This window comes from Panulirus ornatus, chromosome 33 (assembly GCF_036320965.1).
Source record: "Panulirus ornatus isolate Po-2019 chromosome 33, ASM3632096v1, whole genome shotgun sequence".
NCBI lineage: Eukaryota > Metazoa > Arthropoda > Malacostraca > Decapoda > Palinuridae > Panulirus > Panulirus ornatus.
In genome coordinates, this window is record NC_092256.1 from 15,324,389 (window position 1) to 15,338,615 (window position 14,227).

The 14,227-nt window shown below is 38.9% G+C and overlaps 1 protein-coding gene across 1 annotated transcript in view; it reads left to right on the forward strand.

The window, feature by feature from the left end:
- The window catches only part of LOC139759487 (GTPase-activating Rap/Ran-GAP domain-like protein 3), a 628,035-nt gene that overhangs the window by 378,667 nt on the left and 235,141 nt on the right, over positions 1-14,227 (forward strand).

The following is a 14,227-nucleotide window of genomic DNA, read 5'->3' on the forward strand; positions in this document are numbered from 1 at the left end:
AAAGAAAATGAGTTAGAAATTAGAGAGGGAGAAGGAGAACGCAAAATGACAACAAAGCTAGCAAAGAATAAGAGGTCAGTAAGATTGAGGATAGAAAAGAATGAAAAAAGTTTAAAAAGAAAGGTACATTTAAAAGAGATAAGAAAAGAGTAGATTCAAGAGAGTAACTGTGGAAGAGAAGGAAAGAGTTCAGAGGTCTTCAGGAAGAAGAAAGAAGCAGCAGTCATAAAAAAAGATGAAAACAAGAGAAGGCATAGTAAAGGAAAATATGACAATGAGAAGTGGTAGCTGAAAAAGAAAAAAAAGATAGGAAAGAGATAGATCTAAGAGGGTAAAGAAAAAAGAGGAGAAGAGGAGATGAAAGAGGCAGGAGGCATGAAAATGAAAGCATCAACAGGAGGATCATCACTCGAGGAGTGCCATCTGGCTCACCTCGTCAGCATGGCCTCTAGAGTGTACGTGACGGATGATTGGACAGGGAGGGAGGGAGGGAGAGAGAGAGAGAGAGAGAGAGAGAGAGAGAGAGAGAGAGAGAGAGAGAGAGAGAGAGAGAGACCAGTGGATAAATGCAAATAATCAGATAATAAAAGAAAATATGTGAAGGAAAAAAAATCGTATGAGCCGAGAAGCAGAATGATATATATATATATCCTTCGACCATGAATTCGCCCCTAGCCTGCGGTATATAGCGGAGGACCTTGGGTACAATTCCCGTTGGTGATTGGCGTCCACTTCTACCCAGATGGTGGTTCAGGCTTCCTCTATCGTGTAATTACCTATTTGCAGTTACTTATTCCTACTGTACGAGGAGGGAGTTCTAAAATCGTGGGGTCCCATCTCTTGCATGTGTGTGTGTGTGTGTGTGTGTGTGTGTGTGTGTGTGTGTGTGTGTGTATGTAAGAAGCAATTTGTACTACCTAATTTTACTGAACAGGGAGGAGTTTTAAACTCGTATGACACTATTTCTAAAGCCATCTTTAGTATACCACAACTTTTTAAACATCTGTATGTTGACCATATTTACTAATCCCTCTACACATCGTTTCTGATAAGGTTTTTTTTCATTCGTGTAATGTCCTCTAGTTTTTCTTGTATCTTTTTTAACAACTGTTTACCATCTCCCTCTTCATGCAGATTTTAAGATTGTGATCAGGTCGCTCCTTTTCTCTTTTCCTTGGTGAGAACATTTATGGCCTTTAGCCTTTCCTTGTAATTCAGCTCTCTCAATTCCGGTACCATGTTAGCTGCACTCCTCTGCATGTTCCCTATTAGTTCTTTGTGCTTCTTTGAGGCTGTTGATCAAATCTAAAAGGCATGTTCTAGTTTTGGCCCAATACAGGATACAAAATGATTGCTGAATATATCCTTGTCCATATACTTGACTTTTATTCCATTTGCTATAGACGTTTCGATCATAATCTTATATGAAAGCTTCTGTACATATGTAGTCCATGTGTGTGGTGATATGTGAGCTCGTTCCCTTGACCCAACATAGTGTTCTTACCCTTAAGCTGTCAGCGTCTTGATTCTCAACTGCCCGACTATGGCCTCACGTAAACTTGCTTCATCAGGTCCTCCCAGCAAAACTTCCTGGTTCTTCATCTTTCAGACGGGTGGCACTATTTCCCTTTCTTTCCTACTCGATTTATATATATATATATATATATATATATATATATATATATATATATATATATATATATATATATATATATATGTGTGTGTGTGTGTGTGTGTGTGGTACATAAGAAATTGTAAATGTCATGATTCTGTCGATATTAAGATGTTAGCAAAGTCCTGGAATATACAAGAAATATACAGAGAATCTTTTTCAGTGGTCGTGAGAAGGTATGAAAAATATTTCCGGGAAAAGATTATCATAATCTGTTAATTAGTTTGAATGTCATAATTCTTGCAGCTATCGGATGAATCTTTCCTTCGGCATTTATTTTTAGAAGTTTGCGTCAATTTGTGATTACGGTGAAGCAGTTTAATCAGGAGCGACGCTTTTTAAAGAGTCCTGGATGATTAAACTCTTAAAAAGGACGCGTCCCAGATGCCACAGTTGAGATAGACCGGCAAGTCCGATGTTTAGGCAATGATTATCGAATGCATCGAAGTAACAGAAAGAAAAATGTGTCTCACCTGTGGGATGTGTAAGTCTGTTGGTTGAATGAATTCCAGGCGGGTTGAAAGAAGTTCAGGTGGGGGTCAAGGCTTCTCTGAGGTGTGTGAGCTGTTATGTGGAGGATGGTGCAGATGAGGTTTTGTTTATTTTGCATAAAAGGAAAAATGTAATGGACATGAAATCTCTGCTTTTGTGTCCACAGGGGGTTACCATGTCAAGATATCACTGGATTTGCCCAGATGGTTTGAGGTATTGTACAGACAGTCAGAGGGCAGTGTGGAAACGAAATTGAGAGAGAGTGTGTGGAGAACAAAAGGCTATGTGGAGACGACGCTGAGATTGTGTGGCTTACAGAGTAATATGAAGACATTGTGTGGAGACTTAAAAGAGTGTGACTAATCCCGTAGGAGGAGATCGGTAGGGTGTGTGTGTGTGCGCGCGAAGACGTTGAGAGTTAGAGGAAAACAGGATGGTTTATCAAAAATAGTTCAGTGTTTGAAGTTTGAGAAGAATATGTGTGTGTGTGTGTGTGTGTGTGTGTGTGTGTGTGTGTGTGAAGACCTAAGAAAACTCAACATAGGCAAACCTACCAAATCCTGCCAGGGATAATCTAATGTGTATATTTTGGTACGTATGAGACCTTCCGCTCGTAATGCATTTTCATATAATCAAGAGTTTGGGACTGTATGTGTCCTTGTTCATCGTAGAAAAAGAATTAACCCTTTCCATCCCTCAGCCTTGAACATACCATCACAAACGAGCTAAAAACTCCAGTAAATAAGCCAATACGCCTTGTTTGTCCGAGTGTTAGGCCAGTTACACTTGTTGGGCAAGTTTTCACGCCTACTAACTTTCATGAGTAACCAAATGAACCCATGCGAGAGAGAGAAAGAGAGAGAGAGAGAGACAGAGAGAGAGAGAGAGAGAGAGAGAGAGAGAGAGAGAGAGAGAGAGAGAGAGAGAGAGAGAGAGAGAGAGAGAAGGAAAGAAAGATTGAGACACACACCAGAGACAGAGTGAAAGATTATAACGAGAGTTGAAGTATATCATGTGCCAGTTCTGAGGAAGGATGCACATCGACCTAGAATCCGTGGCAGACAACCGGCTATAAATGAATAAATTAAGAACCAAAAGTGAAATTAAACATCGCCACAAAGAGATCTAATATTTTTCTAAAGAGGATTTTAAGAATATTATGAATTGTGAAGGCTCGACTCGCAGCGACCTCTCGATATATCAGTGATCAGATTTCTTAAGGTGGAAACAATAGACTCCCATTTTCTTTCTTAAGAAATGTTTGGCGCAGTGTCTAGATTATTCCCCAACACACAGCCAAAGATCTAGATGTAGCGTGACCGTTCAACTTTGTTCAGTGTATTGCAGGACCATAACCTTTCTATTGGCTAACTTTGCATGTACCCCGTGAGAAACTATTACAGTTCAGGTCATGAACTCCTGCAAATAAAATCAGCAGCCCTTCTAATAAGTGGATCCAATGGGTATTATAACGTGAAACTGGTACCACTAGTGAGAGATATATTGCAGCGATTCTTTGTTTGATAGTGCAATTCGAAAGTTCAAAATGTGGGCCCAGCAGTGTCGAGCAGATGTCTGATCGTGGGAGCTGCGTAGAAGGCTGCTCCTTAAAACCATAAGACACAGAAGTATACATTCACTATAGAAATAACTTAGTGCTTCGTAACATCCAAACCAGACTCTTAAAGGCTTAGGGAAAAGGAATCATCTGAGTTACAAAGAGTACTCCACCAGAAGTAGGCTTATCGAGTCTGCTATCAATAAATGATGTAAGACTTCCTATCGTCCCAGCCTCAGAGAACCTTAAAAATGGTTTACAGTGGAGGAACCATAGAATGTTATTATTAGAGAAGCCCGTCTGAACCTCCACCACAGCTTCAGAAATGTCTGCAAGGAAGGAACTTTTAAGATACAGTACTTGGATAAGCCCCTTTGTAACCTCGCTACAAACGCAGAAAAGGATGGAACCTTTAGAATTAGTGCTTCGAGGAAGCCCACAGATGATAAGGAAAAACATACACCTTTCGTAACCAAGAATAAGGAAGGGGAATTCAGTAACTTGACGATGAGAAACCGTAATCATCCGATCTTTTTCGTCCCACCGAAGGGTACGATCCTCTATGAGCTTAGGTGGAGAAGGTGAGCCTTCAATTAGACTCCGTAGGCATCATTACAGTCAGACAGGATAATACCAGCCTCTTAAATGGGTTAGTTATGGTAAATTAGACCTAAGACAGGTTGAAGACTTAACAGTTTTACTCATAAATTCGTTTATGGGATACAGATGAAATCTTCATCTTTGGCCGGTATTAATACAAGAAGGTAATTTTTGTTAGCCTTTCTGGAAAGTTGCATCTTTAGTTTTTCGTTGTTTTACGAAAAAAAAAAAGATACTTTTTTTTTTTAACTCGGTTGAGTTACTCCAAGGTAAACTGAGGTTTGTAATACGTCTGAAATCCTGAAAATTTTCTGTATTTGGGCATATTGTTGAGTCCAAACAGTACGGTGTGAATATGTTAGTCGAAGTTTTTAAACATTCAACATTTTTTAAGGGTACAGAGCAGCATAATGACAGTGTTAATGATGCGAATAATATTAATGATGATAATGAACGATAGCGTGATGCTGATACTAATCATGGTAAAAATATTTTTTTCATGTTGATAAATGTACATTATTATTATTATTATTATTATTATTATTATTATTATTATTATTATTATGATTATTATTATTATTATTGTTATTATTGTTATTATTATTATTGTTATCATCATCATCATCATCATCATAAGTGTTGCTGTTTAAGAACACACACACACACACACACACACACACACACCATATATATATATATATATATATATATATATATATATATATATATATATATATATATATATATATATATATAAGAAAGGATCACAATTTTGCGCGTGATCAAGATATTCCTATGAGTCCACGGGGAAAATGAAACACGAAAAGTTCCCAAGTGCACTTTCGTGAAATAATCACATCATCAGGGGAGACACAAGAGTCAGTTGATATACATAGAAGAGACGAAGCTCGGACGCCATTTGGTAAACGCTTGTTGTATGTTTTGGACAATCACATGTTTACCAAATGGCGTCCTAGCTTCGTCTCTTCGATGTATATCAACTGACTATTATATTTCTCTCTTGTGTCTCCCCTGATGATGTGATTATTACACGAAAGTGCACTTCGGAACTTTTCGTGTTTCATTTTCCCCGTGGACTCATAGGAATATACGTATATATATATATATATATATATATATATATATATATATATATATATATATATATATATATACAGAGAGAGAGAGAGAGAGAGAGAGAGAGAGAGAGAGAGAGAGAGAGAGAGAGAGAGAGAGAGAGACTATAAATCACTTTATTTTGTTCTAGTGTAAGATATGTGTATTTTCACAAGAACATCGAGTGCAGTCATCATCCAAAGCTGAATATTTGCCAGAGTCATCAACCTTGCCGGCCATTTAGAGAGACGAACATGGTTAGGCTGTCATTAGTTCCAGGTTCTTTACCGTTGGATGAAGGGTTCTGAGACCAGACATTTTAATTCTGGACACGCCGGCGCTTGGAGCCATCCTGGCGAAGACATGATGGCTATGACATCTCATTAGACTCTCTCTCTCTCTCTCTCTCTCTCTCTCTCTCTCTCTCTCTCTCTCTCTCTCTCTCTCTCTCTCTCTCTCTCATTTAGTTTGATTTAGATTTTATTGATACACTGTTCGAAGCACAAAGGGAATTCTGGAAAAAAAAGAACGAAGCTTTGGGTTAAAGGTTCGAGGGCAAAGCTTTCACATTCATACAAGGAAATACTTCTTTAAGAATAAAAGTCTAATTTAAAGATTCTGATATGTTAGCAAGGTGAGACTGGTTGCGACAGGTACGAATATAAAAGCCTCTGGCTCTGTGAGAGTCGGTAGACTCCAGCATTTACCAACACACTCACTCTTATCCTGTAATCAACTCCACCGCTATAATTAAACTCTACGGTGAATCTCCTCTTCCATAATTACCCCTCCTTACAAGACAATTGTGTTCCTTGCCACCATTTGCCTACCTTGTACCTTCTGTCTTTCCCTTTTAAGTTAGTTCCCCTTCGCTCCTCCTTTACATTCCTGGCCAGAGAGGTGGTCACAATAAGATGGCAGAAACTCGACCGTCTGTTGAGAATGAGTTCTTACTCCACTCCTCAAAGAGATCTCATGTAAGCTGGTGGCACAAATTGGCATACCTTCTTTTGCTAATTGCAGACCTCCTTGCATGAGTGTGCGTGTTGGCTATGTGAAGGGCAACTCTTCCTCCTCCTCCCACGCCCTCCTTTACTCTCCCAATCTCCTATCCTCTCTCTCTCTCTCTCTCTCTCTCTCTCTCTCTCTCTCTCTCTCTCTCTCTCTCTCTCTCTCTCCTGCTATTGCACCCCCCCCACTTCCCCTTAGGCGGAAGGCCAGTGCCTTTCTTTAAGATGCTGTTTAATTAGTTACTTTGATTGCAACCACTTTGTAGCAGGTCTTTGAAGATACGGCGTTGATTGTTTAAATTAAGGCTGGTGTCGGGAACACAAAGAAGAGGGGGAAGCAAGGATGAGTAGGGTGGGTTGGGATGGGGCTTCTTGGGTGGATGGGTTGAGGTGCGAGAGGCTCAGTTTAGCATTTGTCATGTTCTTTCTCACCACCTGTCTATCTGCCTGTGCCATTGTCTGTTTATCTATATATTTTCCCTTTCCCCCCCCCTCTCTCTCTCTCTCTCTCTCTCTCTCTATCTATCTATCTATCTATCTATCTATCAATCTATCTATCTATCTATCTTTCTCTACCTATCTATCTACCAATCCATTTCCTTCTTAGTGTTTTTTGCGCCTTTTTTATTCATATTTCAACACTGAGACAAAAGTAAGCGTTACACAAAGATCTGTTTATGAAAAATCTCCACAACATTTTGAATCAGTTGATGGGGTGAATGCTTTTATTCAATTTATATTCGATTTCAAACATCTCGCAAACTTGACTTGTTCTTGTTTTTCTGGTTCTTTCCTCTTCCTTTTCAGATGTATTTCGTATTTTCATTTAGCCTGTAGAACAGTATAGAATTTTAGATCTGAGTTTCAAGAAAATTTGATATATATATATATATATATATATATATATATATATATATATATATATATATATATATATATATATATATGTATATATGGAAAAACATGTGTGCCCTCTTTTTAACTCAGTCTTCGGGGCTAAAGTGTAATTTTTCAATGACAAGTCCATGCGAGAGGATTTTATTATGTAGTGTTGTTTTTGTTATATTTTTTTGACAGACGGGAAGCTGCTGCTGCCGTTTGGCAAGCTATTTTCTAATTTTTGTTTCCAGGGTGAGTAAAAAGAAATGGATTTTTTCCCAATCAGTCAGTATGAAATCCTGTCCAAAAGTATATTATGCAACGAATAGTTATGAAAGTATATATATATGTATATATATATATATATATATATATATATATATATATATATATATATATATGTATTATATATATATATATATATATATATATATATATATATATATATATATATATATATATATATATATATATATATGTTAATAATCGCGTAGTAATCTCTTATCTTAAAGTTCCACCTACACTCTACAAAAAAGAAAAAAAAAATGAAATGTTATCCCTAGAAGAGATAGATCGATAGATGTTTTAGAATCAATGTACAGTTCAAGATAGACTAAGTCTTACTTCAAAAGAGAAAATTTCTGAGTCATGTCTAAAATACTGCTACTTGGCAACCGTCATATTTGTCAGAGGGGCGACATAAGGGTTTTCCAATTTGCATTTTTGGCCAGTTTTTATGCGAGGGTAGTTTGTAAAGGCTCACGAATGGCGATAATGGCCCCAATTTTCCTTAATTAACTAGTTGGGAAAGTTTGGGGAAGAGCCCCATCCTGGGATAATTTTCCTGGCCACATGGACCCTTAGGCTTTCGGCGTAAAGGATTTTTCCCCCTTAGTACAGTGTGGGAATGCCGTCCTACTGGTGTCTACCAGAAAAGCTTTATATTAATCTCGCCAGTGATATAGAACTTCGGCCCGTTACCTTCGTACCCTAAATAATATAGATATTGTGGAAAAAAGTTAGATACACTAAATCTGAGTTTCTTTTCTTCCGTCGTCGTCGATAAACAAGGCAATGATGACAGTGTAAGGATGAATACATGTTCTTCAATTGATAGATTTCTTTTTTGGGTTTTTATTATATGATTTTGGTTGATTTGTTTACCTCATATGGAGAGCAAGTGGGTCGATTCTGGCCCAAATCATTGATGTGTTAGGATTTACTTGGGTGTAAACACCTAATGACAAGCCCACAGTGGTGACCACTGAGTTGATAGTTATGGCTGGTGAAGGTGTGGCTCTCCTGGTGATGACTGGTGAAGGTGTGTCTCTCCTGGTGATGACTGGTGAAGGTGTGGCTCTCCTGGTGATGACTGGTGAAAGTGTGGCTCTCCTGGTGATGACTGGTGAAGGTGTGGCTCTCCTGGTGATGACTGGTGAAGGTGTGGCTCTCCTGGTGATGACTGGTGAAAGTGTGGCTCTCCTGGTGATGACTGGTGAAGGTGTGGCTCTCCTGGTGATGACTGGTGAAGGTGTGGCTCTCCTGGTGATGACTGGTGAAAGTGTGGCTCTCCTGGTGATGACTGGTGAAGGTGTGGCTCTCCTCGTGATGACTGGTGAAGGTGTGGCTCTCCTGGTGATGACTGGTGAAGGTGTGGCTCTCCTGGTGATGACTGGTGAAGGTGTGGCTCTCTTGGTGATGACCGGTGAAGGTGTGGCTCTCCTGGTGATGACTGGTGAAGGTGTGGCTCTCCTGGTGATGACTGGTGAAGGTGTGGCTCTCCTGGTGATGACTGGTGAAGGTGTGGCTCTCCTGGTGATGACTGGTGAAGGTGTGGCTCTCATGGTGATGACTGGTGAAGGTGTGGCTCTCCTGGTGATGACTGGTGAAGGTGTGGCTCTCCTGGTGATGACTGGTGAAGATAGCTTCCCTTATGATGGATGGTGAATTCAGCTCACCTAGTGGGACACAACGACCGTACAGGAATCTGGGCTGAGCTAAGTGGGCGAATTTATGCAGTCATTCCGGCTATCTCGGGTGACGTGTATTTCAGGTTGGCAAACACACGCTATTTCCTGCTGTCCTCTCTCTCTCTCTCTCTCTCTCTCTCTCTCTCTCTCTCTCTCTCTCTCTCTCTCTCTCTCCCTCTCTCTCTCTCTCTCTCTCTCTCTCTCTCTCTCTCTCTCTCTCTCTCCCGCCTTTTCTTCTTCTTCTTCTTCTTCTTCTTCTTCTTCTTCTTCTTCTTCTTCTTCTTCTTCTTCTTCCTCTTGGTTTATTTTGTCATTTCCTTGTCCTCTGCCTGCTTTAATCTCACTGTTCATATCTGTTTCACTACTTTTTAAACGCCCAGCTACTTTCACAGTATTTTCTTCGTTTTGCATCGCATTAACTCCCTCCTTCCTTTCCTCCCTCTTCCAACAAACCATCACACCATGCCACTCCTTCACTCATCCGACTTCTCCTCCCCAAATCTTCCGTCTCTGCCACCCGCACCTCAACTTCTCCCCTGACTCCATCTCCCCTCTCATTACCTTCTATCCCCTAAGCTAATTTTCACCCCTCATTTGATAATGTTCCAATCACACAGTAGCACCTCCCCACCTCTCCCCTTTGGTCGTCTTCCCCTCTTCTCTTCCCAGAGCGATTATTCCGTAGCCCCCTTTTACTATCACCCTATCTCCCCACAACTTTTCTCACCCTATCATCCCACCCTCACACACCTTCTACATCCTTAGATATTGCTCGTAACCTCCATAATAATCTCCCCACTTCTTCTATCACCCCCATCTCAAGCCTCAAGGACAACAGGGATAACCTTCACCCCTATCTAATAATCTCCCACCGCATTCCCTTCTCCCAACCTAACCCATCTTCCCCCAATCTCCCCCCCATCTCCCCCACCCCCAGAGAGCTAGTTTTCACCCTCCTCCCCCTCCCCCTTTTGATCATTTCCCAATTCTGCCTTACAATTTCACGCTCGACCAAGCCAACAATCCTCGCCAATTTCTTTCCCCGTTCCCCGCTAATGGATCATACAAGTCTGTGTTCTGCTGCCGACTTCCGACACAGAAAAAGAAAAAAAGGTCTTTTTCGTTTGTCTCTTTTTCCTTCTGTTTACGTTTCCATCAGCCTGTTTATTTACCTATGTATCTATCGAATTTTCCCCTATTACATTTTCATTCATTAATCTACATGATTCGCTGTCATTTAAATGTATATTCAATTATTATCAAGTCAGACCATACCTATTGCAGTATGGTTATGTGTTAACCTGTGTATATTTCTCTCCATCTTTCTTATTCCTGAGAAAACTTCTCTCTGTCCTCTTTAATTTTTTTCAATTTCTTTCATATTTTTGGGCCGCAATCAACACTGGAGGATGGGCCGTACGTTCAAACTTTCACAAACACCGCGGGATTTAAAGATTAAATCATCGTAACATTCAACTTCCATTGAAAAAGGATTTAAAGTGGGGCTAATTAGTTAACTTTTCAACACGGGTTCAGACCCCTAAGAAAAACATGGGGGTAATATTTTCCCGCAGCGTAGAAGCTCAAGTCTAAATTGAATTCTTGGAATGACAAAAAAAAAAAAAAAAAAGTAAAAAAATATTTGTTTTCCTTTTTTTTTTAGATCACAACGGCTTTACCCAGGGGAATTTTATTTGTCTCGCGATTGAAGTATGTTGTTCTATGTACAGCGTAATTACATGGAGAGTGTCAAGGGGCAGGGGAGCTAGGTTCCAGGAGAGAGAGAGAGAGAGAGAGAGAGAGAGAGAGAGAGAGAGAGAGAGAGAGAGAGAGAGAGAGAGAGAGAGAACCCATGGAGATGAGAATTGGTTGAAGAGGCAGAAGCTATAAAGAGACGAACTAGAGGTCAGGGGTTTTGAGGAAGAAAAGTGATCAGAAGAAAAAAAAAAAATCGGGGGCAACAAGAAACATGAGAAGGACGAGAGTGAAGGAAGGAGGGAGAGCTAAGGTAAAAGCGTAGGTCCGGAGAAGGAGCCAGAGGTGAGGGCGGAGGACTAGACGAAAGGAAGGTAATAAGGAGTTTCCAGTAGGTTGTTACTCAAGGAAGGTAAAGCGAGAGTCATCTCTATCTTGAGTCACATCTATAGTGGATCTCGGGTTCCTGAAGTCCACGACACATATCTGAGTATCGACTTTCTTCTTTGCAAGTTATTTCTCTTGATAATCTTGATACAATATTTATTCTCATAAAGTTTAAGACCACAGTATACCACCAGATTATCAATGTTCAAAGCGTAAGAAACGCGTGTTTGGAACTGCTTTTAGGGCCTTCAAGGGTTTTATCTATACAATTTTATCTTATCTGTTAATATACATTTTTATGTCTTTATTTATATATTCATTTTGATAAGAGAAAAACGCGGGCTCCAGGTACGTAAAATGTTTTTCATGAAGGTCAGACTTAAAACCAAACATAATAGAGAATAGAGAAGTATGAAGAAAAGAGGAAATATAATCAAAGAATTTTCGAGGAAGTTGAAATCCTGACTTTTGAAAAGGCGCCAGGTGGAAGCTTGACAAACATACAAATTTCAAGACGTACATAAATAGGATTTAAGTATCGGGATATAACTGAATGAGTGAGGAGATTTTGCATCATACTGCACATACATATATTATCTCAAGACTTGTTTTGTTTTGTTTCAGAGATTACCTTACACACACACACACACACACACACACACACACACACATATATATATATGTATATATATATACATATATATATATACATATATATATATGTGTGTGTGTGTGTGTGTGTGTGTGTGTGTGTGTGTGTGTGTGTGTGTGTGTAAAATCACCTACCTTCGTATACCAGGAGTCTTATATTGGCTCACGCAGCGCTCAAGTAGATGGCCACGATCAGCGGGTGGGAGCACAGGTTATAAAGTTTGGTGATGCTGTGTTTGTGTCTTTGCGGAGTTGAGCACAGGGCAACTGAGGGCCAAATCTGGAGCATGACCGGTCTTGTGGTATAATGAAACGGTGCTGGTAACGTTGGAGCAGTGGGAGATGTTCAGCAGAGCGCAGACGTTGGATAGGTTGATTTGTACTGGATGTGAGGTGAGGTTTCAGGTGGCTGTGTGTATATTTGTCTGCTGGGGTGGCTGTTAGAAATACCTGGCTCAGGAGGGTCGGGTGGTAGTTGTTTCATGTATATAAGATTGATAACGGTAAGTACAACTTTTCTCATTGATGTGTTTCTTGAGGTATGTGTGAGTACAGGCCTCCAAAATATGAGGCAGGAGTTGTTTTTTTTTCATTCCTACTTTGTGATTGGTTGTTGGTTATGGAATGATTTGAGTGAGGAGGGTCTAGTGCTAGTGTGGGGAAAAAAATATCGAGTGTCGGACACACTGAGGTGAGATTGTATTGAAAGTATTATTGTTTCATTGTGCAGATGTCGAATGTTTGTGGTTGGTAGGCTGCCAGTGATTGCAGTATTTGGTTTGCAGCTTTGTTGTATTTGCTTTTGTTAGGGTGTGTGTCCAGGTGGGTGAAGAGTAGTTTAGGATGGAGTGGATGAATTGTGAAGAGAGAATACTAAGGGATCCTTTATGTATATATAATATATATATATATATATATATATATATATATATATATATATATATATATATATATATATATATCGGAATCCTTATTTGAAATTTCAACTTTCCTCCTAACGAGATAAAGAAGGAATTGCGAGTAATTCCTTAAGCTTGAAACAATAAAAGTTCGACAAGTCCCAGATAAAGTTTCTTGATCATTCAGTTTATCAAGTGGAAGAAAGAGGTTGAAATGTTCTATGATTTAGGCACGGTGAATTATACCCAGACTTCAGATATTCCTGAATTGTGAATATACTCTATAATGTCCAGAATATTACCTATTCATTCCGAAATTATCACTCGCAGAGAAAAATTCCTTTTAGTCCCATACGAATTAATTTTTGTGATTATTGAAGGGAATAATGTAATGAAACAAGAACTATATTTTCTGTATATATCTGGAAACATAGACGTCTCATAGCGCCAGTAAGAAACGTTTTTCCTACATGTTGTATTGCATTAAAAAAGGTTATATATATATATATATATATATATATATATATATATATATATATATATATATATATATATATATATCCTCATGCAGGATTCTTTTTCTTATTTTTGGATATTTAGAGGATTGCCAGTGCAGATATCCTAATTGAATGGAGTTTGAGTAAATTGAAATTAACTATCCTGAAATATATGGTTATGTTCTATATATTTTGCATTATTTCCATGGTTACTTATGTCGGTATTAAGATACTGCATTTCTATATTTCATACTTCAGTGACTTGTAGGAATACAAAAGGATTTTAAGATTTGTTATAAATCTAGGCTCTTTCAACTCCATTATCCATGATTTTTAACATCCAGGATCATATTATTTTTTCTGTCCATGATTTTTAAACAAAGAATCTTCCTTTTCTTTAACCCACGATTCTTGCCCATTTTCTTTAATCCACGATTCTTATCCATTTTTTTTTTTTCAACTTCATCATCATCTATGTTTTCTCCATATTCGGGTCATTTAAACTCCAGAAGCTATATTTTCTTGATACCTACGTTTGTGATATCAAATACCCTCATGTCTCATTGACATCCAGTGTTTCTGTATGATCTAAAGTTAGATCTTGTGAGTCTCTCTGTGATTCATTACAGTCTATCGATAGATAAACACTTTGAATTATTTCTCTATTGAAGTTTTCTTTGCGTTTTTTTTTCTAACGTCCAGGATTTCTAAGTGATACAAAGTTTGGTTTTCCGAGTAGTTTCATGTTGTGTTATATTCTACCGGTAGATAAACATCCTTAGAATATTTCCCTGTGTAGGT